Below are 17,284 nucleotides of genomic sequence, written 5' to 3' on the forward strand. Positions count from 1 at the left end.
ACAATTAATGTTACTGTAGAGTAGAAGCAGCCCATGAAGTCTCTTTTGTGCCAGCGTATGAGCCCTGCTAGATTGAGTCTTAACTGCTTGAAATTATATTTCTATTTTCCAGGGTTGAAGAAAAAGCTTGTGCAACGGCACCGACCTCACCCAGAAGGCCTTGCCTAGCACACCCTTCTCAAGCCAAGCGCCACCTCTTGAAAAGCCTGAGGAAAGGGTAAAAACAACACAACCTTTCCCTTAGATGTGAGGGAACAAGGTAAAGGGTTTTGGGAAATAGGTTCTATTACTGAGGTACTGAACTGCAGGTGTATTGTTAGATGTTTTTACACTGTGTAATACGGCAGGCAATAAATCCGAGCTGACGCGTGGTTTGTGGTAACAGAACACAAAGTAAAGTTTATTGAAATTGAACAAATCTTTAGTTTTTCAATTTAGATCAAACCTGCATATTTTTTATATTTAAAACAACAATCCCAAGTCCCTTAAAATTCTATCACTTCTCACACCAAACACTCTCATGAAGCACAAGCCAGACTAAAACTCTCAAACTAAAACCTAAACTAAACCTCACAATCCCTTCAGCCAACCTATTTATACTCCTCCCTCCCCCTCTCTCAACGCATCACTAGCCACACCCACTCAGTCAAACACTCCGCACTCACTAGACATACAAAGTCAGACATACCTAAGGGACAGAAAGGTGGATATCGCCACAGCTTGCCTTTCTAATCTCGCATGATCATCATAAAAATCCTCGCTGGATCAGACCAGAAGGCTTATCTGGTCTAACACCATGCTAAACCCAGTGGCCAACTAGATACCTCTGGGAAGCCACAAAGCAGGTTATGAAGGGCAAGAGCTCTCTCCCATTGGTTCATATGAAGTAAAATGTCTACTGAACCTGGAGTTTGCATATATCTATCATCCCTTCTAATAGTGAACCCACGGCTCAGTGCCAACAGGAACACAGCCCAAATGGGCCCACTGAGAAACAAGAAAGGGTAGTAGCAGGCTTGGGGAAACCCTGAAGTTTGCAGAAGTTAGCTCAACATGACAATGTTTTCTTGCAGGTTCCACTTGTCGTAACAAGTAGCCATCGATAGTCCTATCCCCATGAATGGCCCCGTTCAGAAAGCACCTTAAAATCACGGCTTTAACCATGGTGGTTAAGCCAGAAAGCCGGGATGTGTTCAGAAGACACCTTAAACCATGGCTTTAACCACAGTGAATAAAGCCATGGTTTAAGGTATCTTCTGAACACAGCCCGGCTTTCTGGCTTAACCACTGTGGTTAAAGCCATGGTTTAAGGTGTCTTCTGAACGGGTGGCCATGACCACAACTTGGGGCACCAAATTCCAAAGGTTAACTATACTTTGATTTGATGGTTTTGACTTTTGTGAACCGCCCAGAGAGCTTTGGCTATTGGGCGGTATAGAAATGCAATAAATAAATGTGCTGTGTGAAAAAGGTGCCTGACCTGAATTCTCCTGTCAGTCAGTTTCATTGAATGATTCTTAAGTTCTAGAATTTTTGTTAAAAAAACACCTTTAAATTGGGTTATTACCCCCTTTGCAGCACTACCTATCTGTTCAAAGAGAGTTCTACCCATAGTGATACATTTCCACTAGCTGTGATACAATGCAAGCATTTATTTCATTAAGAGTATGTCTTGCTATTGAATTCAACACAGCACCTGAGCTCCCAGGAAGTCTCCCATCCAGGTACTGACCAGATCCATACCTACTTAGCTCCAGCAAGGTTCCGACATCAGGTGCCTTCAAACCATGTATAAAATTGAACTATCACAGTCCCACATGATGGAAAAAAGTGTTAGAACTAGCATTTGTTTATATTTATTTATTTTATCATCACCATTCATTAACTACAAATGCAGATCAATTTTTGATTTCACATACATCCTTACATAAAACCATTCAACAATGCAAACAGCATAAACCAAGTATAGTGTCCGTATTATAAGTGCAGTTACTTTGTATTTTTATACTAGCCTATAACTCGCCTTAATATTTCTATTTAAAATCTTCCCAATAAATCATAAGGTTGCAGCTTGCCTTACTGTTCCAGAGCATTAAAAAATAAATAAAGTAGTTCAGCTTTGGGGCAGTACAGAAATGTAATAAATAAAGCATTTTTCAAGAAAGCTTTTATTTCCCCATCTGTCCTGTCTAATACTTGTAAGCTTCAACAGTTCTCAGACCATGATCACCCATTCTCTCATGGACAGTGTGTGTGAGAGAGGAGGTCTTTTGGTTTCCATTTATAATAGATTGCTAAGAGCCGCCAGAATAGCAGATGAATAATCTTTTCCCTATCTTCCCGAGGAACGCCATCCTTCAAATATCTGGATCATAAGTTTGCATTTCATTTTTTTAAAAAATATAGTTGAATGGGCATTGCAGTGGCACACATCACGAACAAAGAGAGAAGTTTAAAAGAAGGAGCCATTTACTAGGGTGGGGATGAAATGAGGGGAGAAGACGGATGGCATCAATCATGAATGATACACAGGCACTATCCAATAGGGGCTCCTGACGCTCCCAAACCCGTTCCGCAGAGCTTTGCGATAGCAATGGGTGCATTGGAGGGGTAAAAGCAAGCTCTTCCATCTTTTCGGCAATACAAAGTAGTCATCTGAATGCTGGGGCAATGTATGATATAGCCGCACAACAGAACTGATACCTTGATGGAGGGTATTTGCATTTCACTCCAATGAGTAACCATGTACGTGTTTAGCATGCTACAAACCAGGGGTAGCCAACTGTGGGCGCTCCAGGGGCCATTTTTGCCCCTAGACACCTCCATGCAGGCTACACCCCATCAAAAGGTGTATTTTTTTAAAAAAAAATGGCATCTCTAGTGGCTACGGGGCATCAAAAGGGACAAATTTAGGTTGCAAGCAAGCTATTTTTGATCCTTTCAACACTCTGTAGCTGCTACAGATGCATTCCCCCCCACCAAAGAACCGCTCCTCTCCAAAATGGGGGAGGGGGGTTTGCAGTGGAGGATGCATGTTGCCTACCCCTGCTATAGACTAATAGTTGAGAAAGAAGCTGTTGAATTTTTATTCTTTTGTGAAACAGGCCTTCTAATTTTAGCACAACTACTATACATGTTTTCAAACTTCTTGCAACGAACTTGGGTGCTAGGAACACATCTTTTTCAACTGAGTGTTGCAATCCTGGTGATTCCAACTTAAGGGTTTTTGCAAGACATGCTGCTGGCTTGCTAAACTGAAAAGTGTTAATTGTACACCCCAGCTAATGGACTACATATGGGATTATGGGAGATGCAGTCCGACCACCTTTGGAAGGCCACAGGTCTCTCAGCTCTGACTTAAGCATTAAGCAAACATCTTAAAGCAGGTGTGGGGAACCTGTGCGCCCCCCTGATATTGGTGGACTACAACTCCCATCATCCCAGACCAATGGTCATGCTGGCTGGAGCCACTGATTCTCCAGACCTGTCTTAACAGAAGGGCATTCTGGGAAAAGAATAGGCGCAGGTCTTGCTTTTATTGCCCCAGGATTAAGAGCCATGTTTTCAGTGTCCTCAGGAAGCAAGCAACGAAACACCCATAAGAAGCAGCCGTCCAACTAGCTATAAACATCCAACTTATCAGCCAGCATCAAAACAATGCTTACGATACCAAAGGAAATTGCAGTGTTTCCTGGCTGGAACATGGCATTCAAGTTTTACAGAGTTTAAAATTAACAGGAATTCCTAACGCCTGTACGTACACACACACACACACACACCTCCCACCAAGGGGAGTGGATATAACAAATTTAAGGACAGATGTCAGATGACTTCTATAAGCAGCAAGAGCATTTTGTCGGGTCCCCCTGCCAGCAAATTAATTGGATTACTTAATCAAAAGAAACTGTTGACAGTTAATGGCTCCCAACTACTTGCGGGGGTTGTTTTATAGGAGATTTCCGTCTCCGTGAGCCGATTAAAATGTGCTGCCGAGTGGCGAAGTTTACTTCTGCAAGTACAAGTTAATTTCGTTCCCGCATGAAAGCCAAACCAGCTGTTTGCATCAAGCTGCTGCCCACCACCAGGCCCAAAGGAAAGCTGCTGGCACGAACGACAGATCTCTCTCAGAGCTTTAAATAGGAGCGAGACCACAGCCTTGCCTCTTGCTCCGACGTTTTTGCCAAACACTTCCCCGCTGGAGGTGATGATTCTGATCACCATGTGTAGATTTCTCTACGTCCAAGGGGGCACCCCGATTATACTCTCTCACAGTAGCGTGTCTCTTCACTGGGCCTTCTTAAGTTCCTTGTTTTTCTTGCCTCCTCTCTTTCCTCTTTGTTTAAATCAAATGCTTGCACTTATTTAGTATTATATTGTTCTGCCATAAACAGATGCTTGCTGTCTACACAAAAAGCAGGCTATTGGGGGGGGGGGGAGTTGAGGCACACCCCTGTTCACAGTTTCCCTTCAGTGATGGGGAGCGGAATTTTTCCCATGGAACTTTTTCCAAAGCGGAAGAGTTCTCAGAGCTTTATTTTTCCGCAGAAAATCTTCCATTTCATAGGTTCATCAGTAACTCATGAACGGATGCCAATTGCAAGTACGGTATTAAGCAAGCTTAATCGTTTCAAAATTGTAATTAATGTTTTTAGGTGATTATCCCTAGCAAGTAGGTGGGAGGATAAATATACGCCACTGAAATACAAATATCTCAAGAGTGAAATAGTGAAAGCGAAACTGAAGGTGCCCTAATAAACTCAGTGGAAGAGAGCTGACCTCTGCTGAAATAGTTGAGTGGTTGTCAACCTATCACGTAAGGTTGATAAAATTAATTCATACAGCCATCCCCAACCTGGTGCCCTCCAGACGTGCTGCACTACAATTCCAAGCATCCCCATCCATCTATGCTATTGTCTTTAAATTTTTTACAGCTACTCCGATAAAAATGCCAACATTACGTAACTATTCAATTACATTAAGCGTGGTTTAGGGGGTAAAGTGTGTGTGTGTACCATGGGGATCTGTCAAGCCAAAAGCGGACAGGATTTCCCCACGACCATGCCTACTGTGAAAACACCCAAGTTAGTTTTCACTCCCACCACGGCCCTGTATCCTGATCTTAAGTTTGTTTAGCTTGTGGAGATGATTGCTGTAAGAATTCCAATATAAAAAGGTTCTTGGTATTTAATAGTGTTGAATGGAGAAGTGGATATATAAGAAAGAATTTCAGTAGTAGTTTCAATATATCGGCATCAAGGAGAAAAGGCTTAAAAAGATGCTTTCGTTGCCTGTCAACACAGGGCGTTTGCTCTGGCAGTGCTATAACTGTTAGACTCTGCCTTGAGTTAAATGCTTCCGATATCCAGATAGCATCTCGATCCTGGGTGGTTGTTTTTTGCTTTTTGTTTTTAGTAAGAGGGTAGCTAACAGGGACAGATTATGTATCCCTAAAGCAATCCAGCCACATCTCTCTTTTACTTACCACTCGGGAATTCACAGGTCAGTCCAAGAAGTGATCCGGCCTTCAAAAGACTGAAGTTACAAGTCACAGAGAGATAGTCAGACTCCCAGAAAGAGGAACTGAAAGTCTTGAGCCTTAGCTGTTGACTGAAAAAGCAAAAAAAAAAAAAAAAAACAGAACAAAAACCTGACCCGGCGTGGGGGGGACAGAAGAGGAAGAAACCAGGTCAAAGGCCCAAGCAGCTTTTTGACTTGTTTTGACAGTTATTTTCAAGCTTTTCTCTAAAGCAATGGAAGAAAGTATCCAAATACTAGTTTAGGCATGCAATTAACATGGTTAAAATCTTTAAAATGAAAGATCTTTGGTATACAAGCCTGCCTGTATACTACTATAATGCAGAACAGAAGGCAGGATACTTGAGCAAACCGAGCACAAGAGATCGTCAAACACTGCTGGGAAAGGGCTTGGGAGGCGGTAGGGACTGCATCCATTACACTATCTGTTCAACAAGATACTGCAGTAAACATTCCAGCTCGAAGATATAGCTGACCTTCCATTCAAGGAAAAAGAGTTTGCCAACTGCTCTGAACAGGTATGGTTCTTCAAATTCCTGATGGGTCAGATCCAGGGCCTTTCCAGACGTGAAAAATGTTTTCCACTCTCAGAAGTCCTATTTTATGCCTGACCAAGAAAGAAATCTTGGGGTTGTGGTGGAAAGCTTGATGAAAATATAGACCCAGTGTGTGGCTAAGCGGGACATGACTGAGCTGTACAAAATTATATATGGTGTAGAGAATGTGGATAGGGAGCTTCGGCTATTGGGCAGTATAAAAACGCAATAAATAAATAAATATTTTTTCTTCCTCTCCCATATTATTGGAAATCAGGATCATCCCATGAAGCACATAGTTAAACTATGGAATTCACTAAGGATGGCTACCAATTTGAAATGCTTTAAAAGGCGATTAGACAAATTCATGGATGATGAGGTTATCAGTGGCTACTAGTCCTGATGGCTATACGCTACCTCCAGTATCAGAGGCCATATGCCCTATGTACACAGGTTTCTGGGAGCATGAACAGGAAGGGGTGGTTGCAGTCTTCTTCTATTTGCAGGCTTCCTACAGGCACCTGGTTGGCCATTGTGTGAACAGAACGGACCCTTGGTCCATCTGCAGACAAGCTGGAGCGTGTTCAGAGGAGGGCAACCAGGATGATCAGGGGTCTGGAAACAAAGCCCTATGAAGAGAGACTGAAAGAACTGGGCCTGTTTAGCCTGGAGAAGAGAAGATTGAGGGGGGACATGAGAGCACTCTTCAAAGACTTGAAAGGTTGTCACACAGAGGAGGGCCAGGATCTCTTCTCCATCCTCCCAGAGTGCAGGACACGGAATAACGGGCTCAAGTTAAAGGAAGCCAGATTCCAGCTGGACATCAGGAAAAACTTCCTGACTGTTAGAGCAGTACGACAATGGAATCAGTTGCCTGGTGAGGTTTTGGCCTCTCCCACACTAGTCCTTCAAGAGGCAGCTGGACAACCATCTGTCAGGCATGCTTTAGGGTGGATTCCTGCATTGAGCACGGTGTTGGACTCGATGGCCTTGTAGGCCCCTTCCAACTCTGCTATTCTATGATTCTATAATCCAGCATGGCTCTGAATTAGAAGATGTGCTAGAACACTGCATGAAAAAAGTGAAAATTAAAAGGTTCTGTTCTGCTTGCCGAAGACATTGTGAATTCTAATCAAACTGCATAAACTGTAGCACAAACATTTGCAAAACAGCACTAGCAGCTAGATTTCCCATCTGCTCGTGGTTCTTTGGATCCAATCCGCAGTCGCCATTTTAAACCACTGGTTTTCAGACTCTGACCTGTGATTAAAAGATCACCAGTATCGATCTCCCCTAGGGAGCACCAAACACAGTCTCCGGTTCACAGTATATTTATGTTGAACAATGGTTAGGCCCAACGGACCTTTCTGACAGTTGGCAGAAACTGAGAATTGGCCTTACATTGTAGCCCAGAAGCCCTGCAAAGGGCAGCCTGCTCTAAACAGGAAGCTTTTGCCTTCCAGCACTGAAAGAATGGTTGGAATTCTACATGGGACAGAATTACACCTTATCAAGTCCAAGTCACTACACATTTTACTGCTTGTCGTCTTTAAGAATTTATGCTGCTTTATGCAAAACATACATTTTTCATAAGCCTGCTGCCAGGACGCTCACAAAGGAAGGAAAGAGTTGCATTTTCTCGACACCCGGAACTGCAACACTTGTGGCGAGGCGCCTTTTGTTCATTAGCATCCTCAGCACATGTCCTTAATGTGCTTCTAAACAACACAGCAATGTCAGTCAACAATTTATTGTTTAACCAATTAGGCTATTACAAGGCTCCATCATTAATGCAGATAAAGAACAAGCAAAACTGCGCCCAGATTAACAGCAAGCAAAAACAAATAAATGCATGGCAGTATTTTGTATTTTAGGGGGCATTTTTTTTACCGTGTATGCATACTTTAACTAGGGTGGCCAGTTACGAAAAAAGACAGAACGTGTTGCCAAAAAGAGAGAGATGAGGACACAGGACACAGATGTAAACATGAAAATGTGTAAAGAATTACTAGAATTTAAAGAGAAGTGCAATATGACTCATTGTAAGAAGGGGAAAACTGGGACCAGTGTGCCTGATCAGTCTCCTTCCCAGGTGCTAACTGGGTAAGGTCTCTACTCTCTGTTTCGATGGTTCTTCATCTCTGCTGCTATGGTTCTTCATCTTTAAACTGGTCTTTGACTAGACAAGACAGTCCTTCAAACAGAGGAGCCTTCATGTAAAGTAGGATATTACCACTCTGATTTAGTTTACAGTGTACATGTGCATTCTCCATTTAGACATAGCAGAACACACACGTCAATGTGTTTATCAACGAGCACACAATCAATGGGCACAGGCTTTAAGAGTCTTCAACCAAGTAGCTAAACCCTTATTATGTGCCTTGGACTCACCAAGGGAACAAACAATATTAAGGTAGATGCACGCTCTCGATTAGTTTGCAGGAGAGCATTGCGATTATTACTTCTTCACCCCCTTCCCTATAATTTGATTAGGAATGGCATCATTTAACTCACCTCTGAAAGCAACTACAATTCTTTGAAGATTACTGCAAACCTCTAAAGTCATTATTAATGAAGCTTTCTCAGCAGCAGTAGCTACAGAGAGACCAGATGAGAATGAGATATAAATCATAAAGTGATGGGTACATTAAGGCTGACATTTCCAATATTTTGCCTGTCTCACATCGCTGCCTCTCGTTATCACCCTTTGTTCCATATTTTATTTATTCTATGTGATTAACTTCATATGGATCTGTTAAAAACATGACAGCTTAACATTGTTATAATAATTGAAATCTATTCAGCTCCTTGATTTGCCAGTTTGTTGTTCAACAACAACAAAATACTCACTTAGCTGCTTTTGAATAAGGAAATGTGCTGGAAAGCTTATGTAAAAGCAAAGAACAAGGCAGCGTTTGATTATCGGGCCATCGCTACAGAATAAAGGGGGGACATACAGAACAACGGCACTTTTCACTGGCATGATCAAAGTGATGCAACAAAATATTAATTTTAATTTTAAAATAGGCATTTGCTCGCTACACCTACTAAAAACAAATGTTTGAGAGACATGGACGTCTTTCACTATACCACATTGTTACGTCGCAAATAAAGTTGTGTGAATGAGCTATTTTAATGAGCACAGGTGGTCTCTCATTTGTATTCCCCATGTCGAATATATTTGTAGTCTGACTTTCTACACACCATCACTTCCAAATAATGCTGGTATCTTCCCCCAAATAGTTCTGCTTTCAAAGCTGCACTATGCAAACACTTCCTTTTTAATAGCTCCTTTATAATCTTATCTGTATTCGAAGATCGTACTCAGAGGACCTGTTACAGGTCAGCCTGCCGTTTGAGATATGTTGGGAATTGCTTGAGAAAGGGCCTTTGACACCAAGGCATTTCAAATTCCTCCTGGGAGAATAACTGGACCAAAACATAGGCACAATAGGTCCATTTCCTTTTGAGCCCATCCACGCACCCCTTTTCTCCTATATAAAGTGCTTTAGCAGCTGTGAAAAGATGAAATCAGATCTTGTAAAACACAGAATTGTATGAAATATTGAATTCATCTGCATGACACCGCTGCCCATTCAACAGCACTATGACAGTCCCAGATTGCATACCCCATACATTTACCATGTCACTGCAAAGCTTTAGAACAGCCTTCTCCAAGCCTCATGCCTTCCAGATGTGTTGAACTACAACTCCCCCAATCCTCAGCAAGCATGGGCAGACTGCTCTATTTTTATTATTATTTATTTATTTATATAGCACCATCAATGTACATGGTGCTGTACAGAGTAAAACAGTAAATAGCAAGACCCTGCCGCATAGGCTTACATTCTAGAAAACTAACCTAGTGGTACAAATCTTAACCGTTATACAAATCTTATCAGTTTTGTTGAGGCTCTGCTTGTATAGGTACTCTTGAAAATGTTTTATTCTCAGCATTGTCATCTTCTTCTTTTTTTTTTGTTAAAAAATCATATTAACATTGCTGAGCAGAACAATGACTCTCTATATCTCTGTTCTTTTCAGACCCGACACCCACCTTTAAGCCCCACCCTGAAATACAATGAACCACCCATTTCTATAACACCAGCGTCATCTTCAGGTGGAGTCCCCATGTCTGCAATCTCTCAAACCAGATTTGCATTAAAAAACAAACAAACTTGTGCCACTTTCACTTATCCTCTCTTTCTCGGGTATTTCTTGGCTGCAGCAGAGGGGCAGCAAGACGGCATGGCTCAATACATTGGCTCTGCTTTGACCAATTTCCATTTGGCTCCTCCTTCGCTCACTTCGCTCACAACTGTTTCCTTAGTAGCCTTTGCATGTGGTCATGACGTAACTAGGAAGTAATTTTTATTTATTTATTTATTACATTTTTATACCGCCCAATAGCCGAAGCTCTAATGGTAATGGTACCTGAATTTACTTGTTTTCCTCTTCCCTTTGTTTTGCGCCTTTTGAATTTTACTAAATGACAATTCCCAGGGGGTGTGTGTTTGAGAGAGAGAGAGAGAGAGAGAGAGAGAGAGAGAGAGAGAGAGAGAGCGAGAGCGCACAGCTATACCTGTACTGAACATCTGCACTGTGCATATACTTTCAACTCTCTCTCCCTTTCTCATCTTTAACCAAATGTCAAGCTGCAACACGTTAGCTGAAGACCAGTGAGTTAGGTCAACTGCTTTCCCATGGGTTGAATCGCAACACAGATCAAGTCAACTTTCTAAACTGAAGAGGACATATCAGAAGATCCATGCAGATCATAGCGAGCATATTGGCAATTTGTGCTCATGATGAGCCAATGCATGCATGGCACCACTTTAAATATGCACATAACGCAGGACAAAAGTACTCCAGGCTTATTCCCCCCCCCATGCTCAAAGAAGAAAAAAAACAGATTGTCGAGATAGGTCCCTAAACTGTACTCAGACATTATGAAGTGTGTTACACTGCAGAATCTCACACACAAATCACACAGCCCTTCTGCCAACTACTTTATGTTTGGCATTCATTTTCCAAATTCCCCCTTTGCATTCCTCTCATGTGGCATGTATTCCTTTTGCTCAGTCACATTAATTACTCTCCAATAGCATTTGGCTAGTACCCAATGGCGTATAAAGAGCTGAACCGGGCAGAAAGCATCCCAGCCCCAGAATTGGTTCCCGAAGTAGTTCACAACAATTAAAATCCAATACAAGCAACAATAGAAAATGCTGGTGAGGGGAGGGCTTCTTGGCCATATTCAGATATGATGGAAGGGTACTTAGCTGTAGCCTCTTCAACCTTCCAGCATTCCTGACCATTGGTCATGCTGGCTGGGGCTGATGGGAGTTGGAGTTCAACACTGGAGTGGGGCACAGACTCTTTACTCCCTGGAGTAATCAGTACTACACCACATGAATAAATAATTCTCAGAAAATGTAAAGATCCTTTGCGAGACATTTTAAAAAAGTTAATTGATCCCTGAGGGAAACGCATTGGACATCATGAAAGTGTTTTCAGACACCTGAGAATATTTCCCCCCAATTTGGAATAAATCATCTGACCATGTATAACGCAGGTTCCTAAGGAGAGTGGATCTCCATGTGGCATCTTGGGATCAAAGGTGTGCTCTATATCTAAAAAAAATGGAAGTCTACTTATTGGAAAGTATTTGAGTGAATACCACTGCAGAGACAGCTCTGATTGGACTGCCCCTCACTTTCTCCTACCTTCCACAGGGCTATTACCACCAACTGCCCTATGGGAAGGATCCTGTTACATTGATAAAATAAATGACACTTTAAAATATATCTTTGTGTTATTTGAAAACTGACTTGGAAGGAAGGGTGAGATATAAATACTTGCAATAAAATAAATGAATGTATTGTGCATAGTTGAAATCCAGAAGTAGCATTAATTACTCCTGACAGCTGGCTCTATCTACATTTTAAAAATATGGTGTAACTTTTCAGTTCTCATCTTGTCACTGAAATTACCAGAATTTTTAAAATGTCTCCATTTCAAACACACACAAAATGGATGTCCAGCAACAAAACCCAAGTTCAGCACAAAACTGATCATGGAGGAGAGAGTACATATGTTTTTCTGAGTGGTACAAATATTGCACAATGGAACAAAATACTTAAGAACAGCTGAATTATGCAAACGCCGAAACAGATGGCCAGAAGCAATATTGTGCTTGAGTTATAAAAAAAATCATAGCATAAGTCACTGGTATTTATGCCAGTTCACAGTTATTAGGTAAAACCAGCTATTACCCAACAGCACTGATTTTGGTTTTTTTTGTTTTTCTAGTGAATAAGGCCACATTCCTATACACACTTAACTGGGAGTAATGCCCATTGAATGAGTTTTCAGTAGACACACATAGGATTCAGCTGTAAGAATGTCATTTATTAAATGCCAAAGAGGTTTAACAATTTATTTATAATTCCAAAGGCAATGAAAATGAAAACTCTGATACAAACCAGAACCTACACCTCCAAGGACAGTATACCTGGTCCATCCCCCGCACTACCATTTCATCAGCATAACTCCCTGAGATAGTGATTTTGTGCTTATGCACATTTCATTCACAATGCTTGCTTGCTTTTTGGGTCACAAACACATTTACACTATTCTTATGGAGACTGCTAAAATCCTTGCTTATTGAATGAAGATGAAACATGGATGAACTGAAAGACAGTAATTTGGATGTTCTGGAAGGTAGTCATTTTATCCGAGAAATAAGTTGCCACAGTTTGAATAAAATTCTTGAAGGGAACTTCTACGCAAGTCACTGAAATGAATGAAGATTGAGTCTTAGTTCAGCACTAGTCTTGGATAACTCCCCTGTATTTCAACAGTGATTGAAGGATATTCCTGAAGGAGATTTTTTTTTTATGAACGGTGGCAAGGTACATCAGTAAAAGACATTTTGGAAAGATGGTCTACATTGGGCCTTAAAAACAACAACCAGAAAAAAATTGAGATTCAGAATTTCCCTTTCATTGGCATGGCCAAGGATGGTAGATAATTCCTTTTATAAGCATTATGTCTTGAAATACCAAGGGCTCCAATAAGAAGGGGATTTTGATCACTGGGATTCAAAAACCATTTTTACTTTGAACTTTAATACCAATTTTGCATCTTTCCCAGAGTTCTGTTCGTTTATACAGCAAGTCCCGCCCTTCTCTGTTCAAGAGACCTTTTTGAACTCACTACTTTGTACACATTTATTTTCAGAAGTCTAATCACATTAAGTTCAATCACTGCCAAATGACAGAACACAGTTCTTGGAACCAAGGTTACACCGCCCGTTTCTGCTGACTATAGGTTGGAGAGAATTAGTCTTGAAGTGTTCCTAAGCCTTCCTGCTAGGAAACTAAAAGCCCCCGAAACAATACTCCTGTTACAGCAAAAACTGATTTGGGAGAACTGGCACAGTTACCAGGTCAGATTTAACTTCTCACATTTGTTCCATATGCTGAAAGCAGTCATAAACACATGCATACCTTTTCAGAACATGATTTATTTAGAACTGACATTTAAGAGTGAATCTCTGGACAAGCGTTAAGTATTCAAAATACTGTGATTTAAAGTTTCACTCAACAGTTACATTGACCTTCACTTAAAACCTATTAAGGATAAACTTATCCTATGCATATCGACCTGAAAGCAAGCCCCACTGAACGTAGGTTCTTTTATCGGTCCTGAATCACCCGCCAATCATGTTCATGGGATGACCCCGGGTTTTCGTATTATGAGAGGAGAAAAAATGTCTCCCCATCCACATTCTCCACACCATGCATCATTTTGTACACCTCTATCATGTCTCCACTCACTTTCCTTTTTCCAAGCTAAACAATCCCAGCTGTTATAACCTTCACCCTTTATAGGGGAGATGCTCCAGCCTGTCGATAATTTTAGTTGCCCTTTTGCCAGCTCTACAATATCCATGTTGTTGTTTTTTAAAGTAGGATGACCAGAACGGATTGACAGCAGTTCTCCAGGGTCTCAGCTTGCATTCGCATGCCTCCTTTTTAAAGCCTGCAATTTATTATTTATGCCGCACCCACAGAAGATGATAAGTACTTCAACAAAAACTAACTGTACCATTACTATGAAGTAAATCATTATTACTCCCATGTAATGCACAAGGACTAAGCGTTAAGATGTCCACTTGCATAAGAATATACTTAGAGGCTATGGACAAGCAGGATTCGAAGAGGGGGTTCCCAGAAACAAATTCAATAATCTTCCTGACAGACAAGAGCTATCATTTGAGTAAACTTCACCAAGAACGCTGGGCATTGTTGGAATATTTGGTTTGCTTACAATATCAGCCAGCATCCAGGGTAGACCTCTCCATAACATAATGTGAAAACAGCCAGATCGCAGATTCCAGATTTTCTTGCCTCCATTTCTGCATGTCACTGAAAGGTTCAATGAGTCACTCTGACTTTTTGCTGCAAGTGCAAAAGATGTCTAAGCCCACAACTGATAGCATCTACGGCTGCACTTGTGATGAACATCATCTGACAATACAGAGTTGCTGAACACAGTTCCTAAAGTTGACTGAATATACATATTCTTTTAACTCTCACCATAGTCAAAAGTTCACTTACAACCAGCAGATGCAAAATTGACATCAAAAGAGCTCTGAAATCCAAGGTCAGCTAATAGATTTATAGCAGTTACTGAAAGATATTAGTGACTACTAATATTGGGGGCTACTATCAACTATGATATCCATTTTTATATAACCCTAAAATAGCAAATTAATATTATAGCTATTATAAAAATACATACATATATTGGACCTGCAACAAAACGTTGCAGTGTATCCTTACCAATAGGAATGCTCCATTTTTAGCTAGCCATGCCTTCTTCCAGTATACTTTGCTCCAAAGGCTGGTTTCAGACCAACTGATCAGGCACTCTCAGGCCCCACACACATGAGGGGAAGGAGGGTAAAGTATCCATGGGGGTGGACGGTGAGTTAACCCATGACATGTACAGCCATCTCACAACCACTGCCCCCACAGAGCGCCATGGTTTATTTACCTCCCCCACACTCCATGGATACTTCCACAGTCTCCTGCTGCTGTGCCCATCCCAGCGGGTGCGTCAGCATGAAATCAGGCCGCCGCAGCAGCCACCCCGGCTGTCCAATGTGGCACAGGACCACAGAAAAACACTGCAGCGACAAAAGCGTCTTGCTGGCAGACTCTATGGTTGCCAGCATTTATTATTATTATTATTATTATTATTATTATTATTATTTCCCTCAGAATGAGCAGAAATACCCACAGCGTTCCTATCGCACAGCACGGGATTCAATGTTGATACCCACTAACCCGGCTGCAGAAAGTGGGTATTTCAACCATCATGGGGGGTAAACACCCACACACGACACGCTAGCCCACCGTGGATCGTCTGAACAGGCCCTCAGTGTTGGAAATCATATCTGCAATAGTAGCACTTCTTGGTGCTCCAATTTTTTCCAGAATTTGTAGAACTTTTTTCCTGTGTACTGCATAGGATTTTTCATTTTTATTTCTTATTATGTTTATATCCTGCCCTTTCTCCTTTTACATGGTCCTCCTCCACCTCTTCCCCATTTTATCCTCACAACAACCCAGTAAGGTAGGTTAGGCTGAGAGTCAGGGACTGGCCCAAAGTCATCCAACAAGGGTCATGGCTAAGTGGGGACTAAAATCAGAGCTCCCAAGTCCCCACCCAAAAATCACTACACCAGAAGACACTCTCAGGATTGCATCCTTAGAAGTCTTCCCCTCATATGCTACGGTTTCCACATCCAGGGATTTCTGATTACTTGTTTGATAGAGTGGAACTTTCCACCCATATGAGCCAGACCCCACCTGAAGTGGTACCACCCTGACACAGGGAGAATGAGGCCAAGAAACCTTGCTTCTTCCCTCAGGTGAGGTGGTACAGCCCTGACACAAACTCAGGGAAAATAAAGCCAAGAGAACTCTATTGTCCCCTGAACTGAGGTGGTACAGCCCTGACACAAGCCAACCACCTCAAGTAGAATGACACCAAGAGACCCCCCCTCACTTGAAGTGGTATAGCCCTGACACAAGCCAACCACCTCAGGGAGAATGACACCAAGAGACCCCCCTCGCCTGAAGTGGTACAGCCCTGACACAAGCCAACCACCTCAGGGAGAATGACACCAAGAGACCCCCCTCACCTGATGTGGTACAGCCCTGACACAAGCCAACCACCTCAGGGAGAATGACACCAATAGATCCCCCCTCACCTGACGTGGTACAGCCCTGACACAAGCCAACCACCTCAGGGAGAATGACACCAATAGATCTCCCCTCACCTGACATGGTACAGCTCTGACACAAGCCAACCACCTCAGGGAGAATGACACCAAGAGACCCCCCTCACCTGACATGGTACAGCTCTGACACAAGCCAACCACCTCAGGGAGAATGACACCAATAGATCTCCCCTCACCTGAAGTGGTACAGCCATGACACAAATCAACCACCTCAGGGAAAATGAGGCCAAGGGCACCCCTGACCTCAAGTGGTACAGCCCTGACACAACCCAACTACCTCAAGGAGAATGAGGCCGAGAAACCTCTCTGGTCCCCTCCGGAAAACTAGGAAAGAAGAAGTCGACACCGCCCCTAACAACAACCACTTCAACGTCCCTCGGGCTGGGAGTACGGGGACTGCGGAGGAAAGAGCCCGTTGCCTTCCCACTGCCTGCCTTGCGCTCGACGCCCAGCCTCTGCCAGGCCAACCCGACTATCCCACCGCCGCCGCCTTCTCCACTCACCCCCGAGAGGCTAAATAAGACCCGTCAAGCTCCGACGCCGCTTCCGGGAACGCACCCCCCACCTCGCAACAACGAGCGCCCTGATTCGTCCCTCCGGGCTGAGCACGCCTTCGCTCGTTCCATTGGGCCACCTTAAACCGCCGCTTGTTCCCGCCCCTTTCTCCTCCGCGCGCCACGCCGATTGGCTCCCCTGCCTTGTTACTCAAGCCTTTTAACTCCGCCCCAGAGCCTTGGTTCTTCTCTTTGGGGTTCCTTCCTCCCGCCGGCGGCTTTTCCGGCTGCTCCTCCCTCTACTCGCTCCTCCCTCCTCCGTCTGTCAATTACACTTCACGAATATTTCAATTTCAATTTCCGATATGGGGTGGTTCGAGTGGAGGTTGGTGGCTCCTATTTCA

The 17,284-nt window shown here is 42.8% G+C and overlaps 1 protein-coding gene across 3 annotated transcripts in view; it reads right to left on the reverse strand.

The window, feature by feature from the left end:
- Positions 1-16,977, reverse strand: part of TANGO2 (transport and golgi organization 2 homolog) — an 80,703-nt gene extending 63,726 nt beyond the window's left edge. Inside the window, exon 1 of one of the 3 annotated variants that reach the window (XM_063144168.1) lies at positions 16,911-16,977. The gene's annotated coding sequence lies outside the window, so the exon portion shown is untranslated. Of the gene's footprint in view, positions 1-5,482; positions 5,546-16,889 lie in introns of those variants that run through there. The other 2 variants (XM_063144166.1, XM_063144165.1) reach the window with 2 other exon arrangements.
- Positions 16,978-17,284: the final 307 nt, after the last annotated feature.

This window comes from Elgaria multicarinata, chromosome 18 (assembly GCF_023053635.1).
Source record: "Elgaria multicarinata webbii isolate HBS135686 ecotype San Diego chromosome 18, rElgMul1.1.pri, whole genome shotgun sequence".
Lineage (NCBI taxonomy): Eukaryota > Metazoa > Chordata > Lepidosauria > Squamata > Anguidae > Elgaria > Elgaria multicarinata.